General features: G+C 30.6%; 1 protein-coding gene across 1 annotated transcript in view; it reads left to right on the top strand.

The window, feature by feature from the left end:
• The first annotated feature begins 4,313 nt into the window (after positions 1 to 4,313).
• The window catches only part of LOC148277498 (organic solute transporter alpha-like protein), a 38,461-nt gene continuing 31,816 nt past the window's right edge, over positions 4,314 to 10,958 (top strand). Inside the window, exon 1 of the mRNA XM_088232818.1 lies at positions 4,314 to 4,723. The gene's annotated coding sequence lies outside the window, so the exon portion shown is untranslated. The remainder of the gene's footprint in view (positions 4,724 to 10,958) is intronic.

The following is a 10,958-nucleotide window of genomic DNA, read 5'->3' as shown; positions in this document are numbered from 1 at the left end:
AATATAATTGTACAATTTAAAATTTAAAAAAATATGTATCCAAGGAAACAAAGTTATGTTTAATAATATATTTAAAAATAAATCCATATAAGTAATTAATTTAACTAATTTTTAGACTTTGTTATATCTGTACCTCAGAGGCAGAGGGTTGCAAATCCAGAAATTGATGAAATGACATTTCGATTTTCTTATCCAGTTTATGATAATTTTATTTTTTTTTCTATTTGGGAAAAAAACAACAGTTTTTACATACATTGTATACCGAAAAAAGAATACATATAAACGAAAATTGTGAAAACAGTCAATAAAAATTTTCCACAGTGGTGTAAGATATTGATTAAGTACATTATCGGTATCAAAATAAAAGCAATTAACAATTGTTAGGCACTTAGAAGTTGCAAATAAAATAAAAATAAAAATACTCATGTACATTTATAAAAGTAAAGTTAATAGAAACAAGATAAATTTAAATTTAAAGAATAAGAAAAGAAAAAAGTTATATAAAAATAAAGTAAAAGGTACAAAAATATAATAATGAACATATGAATACACACATAAATAATGACACCGTAAAACTAAACGGGTGTACTCTCTATAAGGATTTTTCTATATTTAATATAAGAGAGATGAAAAATGTCTGCGCGACCGGAGAGAACAGTATTATAATAATGACATGCTCTAAAGAAAAAGTAGTTTTTCCTTGAGTTAGTCCTAGGTACTGGCAAATTAAATGTAGTATGGAGTCTTGTTCTGTTGGGTACAAGATATTCTAAAGAACTTGTTAGTAAAAGGCAGTCTACGACGTTGTTTAATAGTTTAAACAGGAATATTTGATCTGCAATCATTCTTCTATACTCCAGAGTTTGAAATGAATTTGGTGTGCAGTGAAATTTACATTTTATTAAATTAATGAATCTCTTCTGTATCCTTTCTAGGTTTTTTATATATATTTTATAATGGGGATTCCATATAATTGAAGCATATTCTAATTGACTTCTCACATATGTGTATATACCAATATAAATGTTTTAATGTTTTTGAAGTCATTAGACATTCGCATTAAAAAACCTAGCATTTTGTATGCCTTATTAATGATTTCATTAATGTGAATATCGAACACAAGCTTGGAATCTAAAACTATTCCTAAGTCTCTGATAACGTTCTTTCATGGAATAATGTCCATTGATTTAGAAGAAATTTAAGTCTTATAATAAAGAAAAACAATGTATTAAGGACTAAAAATACAAATTAATGCTATCAATTATTAGAAATCACTTAAAGAAAGTAAATTCTTTGGGCTTTAGTAGAACATTTGGCGTTTGGATTTGCATCTGTCTGCCTTTGAGGTACAGATATTAAGTGACTGCAGTTTGATTGCCGGTTAAATCACAATAAATTAATGTAATTTTATTAAACCTAAATATTCTGTGCGGTAATCTACCACTTGTGGTGAAAAATAAAAAACGGTAACGTTACTGTAGTTCAAAACATTAATTTGATAAGCTTAAAAAAATATAAGGTGTAAGGTAGTTTAGATTGGCTGGATAATGATTCACTGAATCACTTGATTTATTTGATATTTTTTGCCAGTAATGTCAAGTTTATCTAAAATCATAATTTTTTTTCTTCTTATAAGTGTGAAGACAATATTACAAAAAGCTTTGAGCTAAAAAACATTGACCTTGTTAATTTTATTTTAAACTAAGCCCCACCGCGATGTGCTCGTGGGCGGTGCCAAGATGTCGGTCGTTTTCAAAATCCAGTGCACCTTTGTGACTTAATATTTTTTATTATAAAAATTATTACTATTACTATTAAACATGCAATAGTTTTAATTTAATGATTCACTTCACAATAAAAAATAAAGTATACACACAAACAGGTCATGCCTAGGGGGATATATAATTATACAATGCGCACAAAAATAAAAACGTATTCTTTTATTTAACTTAATATTTATTATTACTCAAACTTGTTGAATTGCGACACACTTATTTCAAATAATTTTTGAAAGATGGTGGAGTTCTAAAATTGAGAATATACCTATATGAAGAATTATACCAATGCTTACTTACAAATTGTAGGTATTTTATGTATCCTTGTTGAATTACCAAAAAATATTTTAAAAATAACCAATTATCCTGTACAAAGAAAAAGCAATAACAGAAATAATAATAATACAAAATATGGACCCAGGACCGTAAACAGACTGCGTTATCAGGGTAAGCTAAAAAAAATTCATGCTGAAATTTTCCACATTTTATGCACATTTTTATTTTTCGCCAAACTTTGTTAATTTTTTTCGTACTAAAACATTTTTAACAGTAACTTTTATAGACGAAATTCGTCACTGACGGAAGTAAAGTCACGAAAAAATTCAGAAAATCCTGTGTTTCATTGCCAAAAGTTAAATGAAGCGATTCTAAGGATTGGTGTTAAGTAAGGTCGTTCACGGGAAATTTAATGGGTTTTACAAAATTTATTTTTTAAACGATACTATGGCGTGTATGGTAAACCCTGTCACATCCAAAACAAGAATGATTTGTATGAGCAAGATGACACAATGGTATATAAAAAATAATAATTAACAGACGTTACAAAATTTTAAAAAAAATGTTCAAACAATATTATTGCTTACGTTTGCAGAGCGCAGAGCTAGCTACCCTTTCTGAACTCTAGTTTTCTCACCAGCAGAAATAAGCAAACACACGGGTTAAAAAAAGTTTTTTTAGTGTTAAAACGTATCTTAATTATTTTTTTAGTTTTAAAACGCTTCTATTTTTTTTTAATATGACAATATGCTCAACGTACTCATACTGATCATCGTGGTTTTGGATGTGACAGAGTTTACCATACAGGCTATATAAATAAATTACTGAGTCGATTTCTGAACTGTTTTAACAATTATTGAACACATTAAATACACCCTTTGCATCACGTTTAAGAACGTCGTCAATGATAGTTCTACATTATCTCTGCGTCATTGTAAAATTAACTCAGATCATATACAGATACTAATCGTTCGATTATTAAACAATATTTTGAGTTTGTACCAATTTTTGTAGACAAGGACTGGATTCAACTCCCTGGGGAGCTGTTTATATTAACATATTACAACATAGATGAAGAACATTTAAGACCTTCTCTTGAAAAATTTGGACAAACTCAAAATATTGTTGATAAATCCACCTGGTCCATGAAGAAGTATAGAAATTGAAAAAATAACATTTTCAGGCGTTGCCTAGTATGTAGGTGAAATAATTCAATTAGATGAATCTCACCAGCATAAATAAAGGTTTCAGCTCTTTTACTTCACAAACATAAATGGATGAAAGAATTTAAGAAATATAGATGTTCAAATATGGGCAGAATGGTGAATTTTACAGTGTGTAAAGTGGCCACTTAAACCAGCCATTGACAGGTCATAAGCCCTGTAGATACCTAGACTTCTACATTACCTTCTCTTGAATGTTTTTCATCTCTGTTGTAATATGTTAATGTACCTTAAAAGATAAATCACGGGAGTCATATTTAACGAAATGTTCAGGAAACAAGATTTTGTAATTGTGTGATTTCTAAAACATTATAACTTATAAACCAAATGGGATAATTTAAACCTATAAAGAGCATTCAATGTAAAATAATGATTCTTTAAAACAAAAAAAAGTACGTAATATAATAGCGTATCAGAGACTACTGATCTTTTTGCATTAAAACAAGGTGGACTTCAGATTAAAAATCGAATGAAGACTTTGGTGTTTTATTCATGTATAAAATAGTTTATTGCGATAATTTCTGCGTTTTACCTCCAAAACTACAAAAAGTGGACTCCCGTGTTTTATCTTCTAAGGTAAGAAATGTATAAATGTATGTAGCAATAATATTTTGCTTGGGAGCAAGTTTTGGCTAGAGGCTAGGCGTACCCTGGCTACGGCCCTGACTGAAACCTACCTGCCTACAGTGTGTTAAAATATTTAATAACCTGCCTGTCGGTAAAGCAAGTAAACACACGTTTGATTAGTAGGCTGAGTAAGGCAAACTATAAAATTATATTTCAAAACGGTTTATTAAATATTAAATTCTTATTAAACATTCGTACGCACTGTACATACCTATGTAGTTAAATATTACCTGTATATATTTGATTTATTTATAATATTTAGTAGTCCACTGGACTGAATCTGAGAGTAAATTTGAAATTGCATAATATTCTACTTGCATGTTTTCCATCATAGTTCATCGAGCGGGCGCTGAAGAAAGTAGTGGCGCTCTCGAACAATTGAGAACGTAAAATAGTTACAAATTAATCCGCTAGAGTGTTAACTGTCATCTGCCAGCGCACGCAACGCAACTCGTTTCCCGCCGTTTCACACGAAAATCAACTTTTCTTTCAATAATTTATTGCATAATAATACAATGTCGCGGGTATTGCTACGAGTTTATAGACTTTAAAACACGTAACGTATTATGTTAACGGAATAATGCAACGAAAAATGCATTTTGCAGTGTCGATGTTTTGTGGTTCGAAATTTAAAGTGCGATTGTAAATATTATGAACTGTAAATAAAACAATATCTAAATATCCACTATAATAAGAACAAAACAGTAGTTTTATAAGAAAAAACATATTTTTCAAAAGTTTTATGTCACTTTAAACGCTCACTGAAATGAATGAATGTTTTAAAATCAAAAGTAAATACATATTATTCATACATGTATAAAGGTAGGTAGATTTTTTGCAAATTTCATCAAAATTTTATCACGATTTTGTTAATTGTATTTTGTATGTAGTAGTGAAATCTGATTGAAATAATTGAGTAAAACAAATGAATTTATCATCATTCCCCTTCCCGCACCCAGTAGTGCAAAGGCCACTGCATTCGTAAACCAAATGAAGCGTATATCGATCATTTGTCACATGAAGGTAAGGTGATCAGTCTCACGTTTCAGATGTCGGTCCAGAAACAATGTAATATTACAGTTCAAACAAAGTTACAACCTTTAAAATCAATATTTCATGTCCACCCTTGCAGGAATCGAATGTAGGACCTCAAGAATGGTAGGCCAAACTCTACTAGATTCCGTATTCAAAAATTTTACCCATGATCACCCATCAAGTTGAAAACACACGTCCAGGGTTCTGGTTCTATTTCACACACATAACTGTATTGTTCATCGATTATGTTTGTTAAATAAATGTAATTTCAAGTCAACATTTTGAATGGCTTATTTGTGATTTTATCTTTTTTCTGCCTGTTATCTCCGGAATCACAATAATTTGAAAGCGCTTCGCCGCCCGCTGCGCGCTGCGGCGTTCTGCAGATGGTTAGACGGCTGGCTGTGAAACTGGCGTTACGGGTTCGATTACCGCCAGTTGCGAGAAAAAAATCCAAGAAATATCTATTAAATAATTTTTTTAATTTTAAATTATTTATTGACAATACCTTATATGTAAATATAAGTTATAACATCAAGAAATATATATTTGTCAATGAGGAAGTTTAGTGCTACGGGGAATAGGATACAAAAATGTTTTCTTACACGCGGTAAAAATTAGAGCATTTAATCGTAAAGCGATGTCTCTTTAAAAAGCACGAACAAAGTAATAAATACAAACTACTTTAAATTACGTTACAAGTTCTTTTTAAAAAAAAAATATTTACAATTTTTTCGTTTACATTTGGTACATTTTTTATTACATATCACATAACTTTTGTCGGCCTCGTGGTGTAATGGTCAGCACGTTACCTGCCAAGCAAGAGGTCTCGGGTTCGATTCCCGACATGGTTGATATGAAATATTTATTTAAAAGGGTTTTTTCACACTAGAATATTTCATAGCCCCTGGACTGGTACCTGACGCGTAAGAACGATCACCTCACTTTTTGAGGTTCGAACCCCACGCTACCTCAACTTAATTGGAATGTTCTAATATTGAGTTATTTAACTCGTTGAAAACGGCTACCAAAATCGAAAGATTTTGGTCAATTATAGGAACGCTAATATTTCTTTCGCCGGTCTCGTGGTGCAGTGGTCAGCACGTTCATCTACCATGCAAGAGGTCTCGGGTTCGATACCTGACATGGTTGACATGAAATATTTATTTAAAAAGGTGTTTTTCCACTAGAATATTTCATAGCCTATGGATTGGCACTTTAAGAGTATGACTGATCATCTTATCTTTATGTAATAAAAATAATCAAGATTCGCTCCGATTGGTTTACCAATGCAGTGCCCTACGCACCATTCGGTGCGGAAAGGGAACGATGATGATGACGATGACATAACTTTACTGTGATAGATTTCCGGTTAGTCGGAAGCCGACTCACCAATTAGGGGAACTCATCGAAGAGAACTAGTGGGGTCATGCGCGGAGTAATTAAAAAAATAAACAACTTTAAAAATCGAATTTTGAAATGAAACATTTCTTTTTCATATTATTATTTAGAATATTTAATAACCCCTGGACTGACATTTAAATCCTGAGACTGATCACCTTAAAAAATATGATCAAGATACGCTGCGGTTTGTGTACCAATACAGAACCCTATGTACAATTAGACGCGGAAACGGGGTGACGATGATGGTGATGATAATGCGATGATGTCCGGGTGGACGAAGATAACAGTTCTATGGTTGAAATAGAACGAGAATTCTGGATGGATGTTTTTGACTCGATGTCTACTCTCGGGTAAAAATCCTAAAAAGCGTAGTGGTATGTGCGTTCGCCTGCCATGCTTGAGGTCCCGGTTTCGATTCCCATAAAGACTGACATGAAATATTGATTAAAAAGGTACTAATAACTTTCATTCACCCGTTCGCACCCTGTGGTGCATAGGGCATTGCATTGGTAAACCAAATGCCGTGCATTTGCATAGGATTGGTAGGCGAAAGGTCAAAAAATGTTTTTTAGGATTCTGGTTCTATTTCAGATAGCAGAAATGTATTTTTCACCCGCCTGGACACAGACCATACAGGTACATAAGAACTCGAAGTAAAAGAACTAAAAATCTTTTTTAAGCTATTGTATAGGTACACGCCCGCTGTTATTTAAGACTCACTATAGGTATACAAAAATATAACCCAACTCTGACGTACATTTGAGTCATGTACTTTTAGCAGTATTAATATTCAGGAATAATATCATTGATCGGTATATTCTACATAAAATTACAGTTATGTAGTTTTCAAAGGTGCTAAAAATCATTTGACACCGTTCGTATTCACGATGTGTAAATAAATAGCAAACTTTAAGTTTATACAATAGCCACAATCAAACTCAGTTTATAATATACAACACGATGCATACTTATACCGAAAGCACATGTTAACGATATTTTTTTAGAAATCTAGTTGTAGATTACTTAACATCATTCTTTTATGAGCCAATATGACAAACAAACAAAAATAAAAAAACGTAAATTGATTTACAAAATGAATACAATTGGTTACTGGGTTTTGGTAGAGAAAAATCGGAAAATTATATCAAAAACATTCTTAAACAATAAACGGTATAAATTAATATTGTATAACTGCATAACTGTTAAACTAGTAGGTAGTCATATTATTGTTTATTTTGCATAAAAATGTCTTCCTTAAAACTTGTTGTTCCTAGTTAGGCAGACTAGACATGATCCAGATAAATCCATTACCTAAGTGTGTATGTAGTAGATAAATTAATTGTTATATTTGTTTATAAACCATGATTATTATTTTAGTTTTGTTGCTAAGGCTATTTATTAATTAATTTTCTGATGTTTTTAATTTCTTAACATTTAAAATTCTCGGATCGGGGTCCAAAATTGCCATTTTGAGACAGCAAAAACAAAGTTTATCAAAAATGCCTCACATTCATCTAATTAGAATTATGTTATTTCGTGTTATACAAATGACGGTTTATGTTATTGACTTTCAATTTAATATCCAACATGCATTTTATTAATATGGATATTTCATTACAAAAAGCGGTGGATTTATCTGGATCGGCACAAAATTTAACTTATTAATAGACGTAACTTACTACACAAACTGTCGATTTGTTATTTTTATTTAGTCAAATACCAAAATAATTCTTCCCTGATACTGTGCGAAAAAGATAACTTCATTTCGGACTTATTATGCCTAACTAAAATCGAAAAAATCGTGGATTCGTTGTCCCGTTTCCCGCATCCCAAAACTAAACGATTTGGTTGTTTTTTTTTTTAAGAAAGAGTATCAGAATGATTATTATCTGTGTCGGTACCTTTTGCGATTTAAAAAAAATCATGTTTGTGTTTTTGGATGGTCTCAGTTTCCATAATAAACAATTCATCAAAAAACAAAAATAATATCTAAAGTGTGTAAAAAGAATAACGGCTCTAGTGCTATAATCAATGAAGAAAATACAGTCTGACAGCGTTTCCTCTAAAATTAACTTCTGGACTTAACCGACTACACATATTGAAAGATGTAAAAAAATCTACTCAAGTGTCGTTTACATCTCATTTTTACTATTTTGTGACTTATCTGACTACACATTTCGACCAGGGATAATAATTAATAACTTAACCGGTAATAACATTTCTTATTATTTTCAAATTGAAATTGTAAAAAATAGTCATAGAAAAAATTAATATTATGATTGTATGTTATATCTATTTTGCATTTTTTCAGTGACCTATCAGTTACAATAAATGCAACGAGATGATTGCATTGCAGTCGGAAATCGTATTTTATTTTTTAATTATTGATATTTTCTAATTTTAAATAAATCAGCAGATTTATTAAATTGAGCCTTGTAGATCGGTACGTAAAAAGTAATTAATTTATGAGATATACAGAACACGTCCAAAATAGTATTAGAATATTAACCTATAAACAACATAAAGATACACAATGATAATTATTTTCCCAGAGGGAAATGACATTTCCTTGTTGGAATGTTTCATATATCGAAAGTGGTCTATTTTTTTTAATGGTTATCCTTTCTGTAAGAATACATATGTAATTGAATTTTTATTTATAATTTTAGAGCCCAGTAATATAAAATAATAATAATTTACCGTTGATGAGCCTATGGGGAGAATAATTGGTCTGTTGAACAGCGTACCGAGGGAGTCGGATCTTTTCAATGCTAGGAGTTGTTTGTGGTTGAATTCCAAAACATGAAATAAATATTTTTTTAAATATGGCATTCTTTTTGCAAACGTCAAACTCCGGTCTTCTCACCAACAGAGGGGTGTACTTATGTAGGAAAACGATTTATAAACATGTGTTGAATTTAATATTATTTTAGTATTACCAAAAATCTAGTAAAATGAAAATGGGTAGAAATCATAAAGAATTTAAGGAAAAGATCTCTTAAAATCCACAAAAAACAAATGCTGTTAGTAATCATTCAAAAACAAACTTTTTAATGCACAAAAAAACAACATCTTTCCATTTTTTGTAAATGCATTCTCCTCGAATGCAACCCTGGTAGATCGATGAATAAAACATTTATGCTCCTTACTTCTTTTTTACATATTAGATTGAAGATTTTAATATCCACGAACACGCACAGCGCAAAGATCTATGTTTCTCTAAAAACCGAACGTAAATCGCTTAAGCCGTTTAAAAGGAGTTTAGTGACATCACACGTACAGAGGAATTATATATATAAAGATATTGTAATTGGCATACGTGCTGTATTGTACATTTAAAGCATAAAACACTAAGCTAATTTCTACCATGCACAAATTAAAATTAGCTAAGTTAGACTAATGACCAGTTGCATGAATATTTTTATCAAACAAAGAAAACATAGATAAACTAACTGTATTACAAAATAAAGCCTTTAGAATCATTTTGAAAAAAAACAGATATACGAGGGTAAAGTCGATGGTAAATGAAATGAAATTATTAACATATAAACAAAGAATATTTTACAATACAATGATATTTGTTCATAAAATTATAAACTCTAATAAAAAAACAGAATTTTGGAAAAAAATTGATCGGAACCAGCATGAACACAATCACAATACTAGAGAAAAGAACAAAATTAGACTTCCATTTAGGAAAAAGGCAAAGTCACAAAATTCAATTTTATTTAAAGCAATTAAAAAGTATTACGAAATGAAAAAAAATATTTATGAAGAAAAAAACATATCAAAATTTAAAATAATGGTCAAGACATATGTGATAAACAATTTATAAATTAAATATATTTGTAATGTTATTATTAGAACACACATAACAATATGTATGATATGTGTGCCCTATTTTAAGATTTAAATAAAATAAAAAAAATGAATCATCAAAATGTATGTCAGTAATTGAAACTAGGTAATTGATTTTTCTGAAAGTAAGAAAACTTTAATTTTTTATTTAAAAATTGATATTTTTGTAGTCAAGTAAACTGGGTATACGTCGACATAGCCGCAAAAGGGAAAGTCTGCGAAAGAGGGGAGAGGGCATTTTAACCTTTTGATAGATAGGGATAATTACACTAATGGATGGACCATAATCCGGAGGTAAAGTTGATATGACGATTTTTTACATACGGAACCAGTAGAGATATTATAATATATATTGTATTGTACATTGGCATGGATATATTGGAAACATCCACGTGTGATTCACAAATCACTGAGGTTTTTAAAACAGTAAGTGTTGCATAGTAAACATATCATTTTCAAGTCTTGATTTCTTTGATAACAAATTGTCTTCTTTCAAACCATCACTGAATCAAATTCAATTATAAACACCTCTCTCCCACTTCCACTCCCACCAAGTCTACCATATATCATTGTGTCTTTCTACTGTCCTTAATAATATTTTTCTATGTGTAAATATGTCCTTAAAATTGCCCATTGGGCGTATAAATAAATAAATAGTAAATAGAGTGATAAGTTACTCGAGTGGTATACCCGGGAGTCACCTACCTATGCGATGTGAGGAAGTCTGGATGGCTCCATTCTCCTCAAATGTGCATACCAA

Source organism: Micrasema longulum, unplaced genomic scaffold, assembly GCF_059751315.1.
Source record: "Micrasema longulum isolate JH-2025_06_02 unplaced genomic scaffold, ASM5975131v1 h1tg001021l, whole genome shotgun sequence".
NCBI lineage: Eukaryota > Metazoa > Arthropoda > Insecta > Trichoptera > Brachycentridae > Micrasema > Micrasema longulum.
The sequence above is the reverse complement of the archived record's forward strand: the minus strand, read 5'-3'. Positions and strand labels throughout refer to the sequence as shown.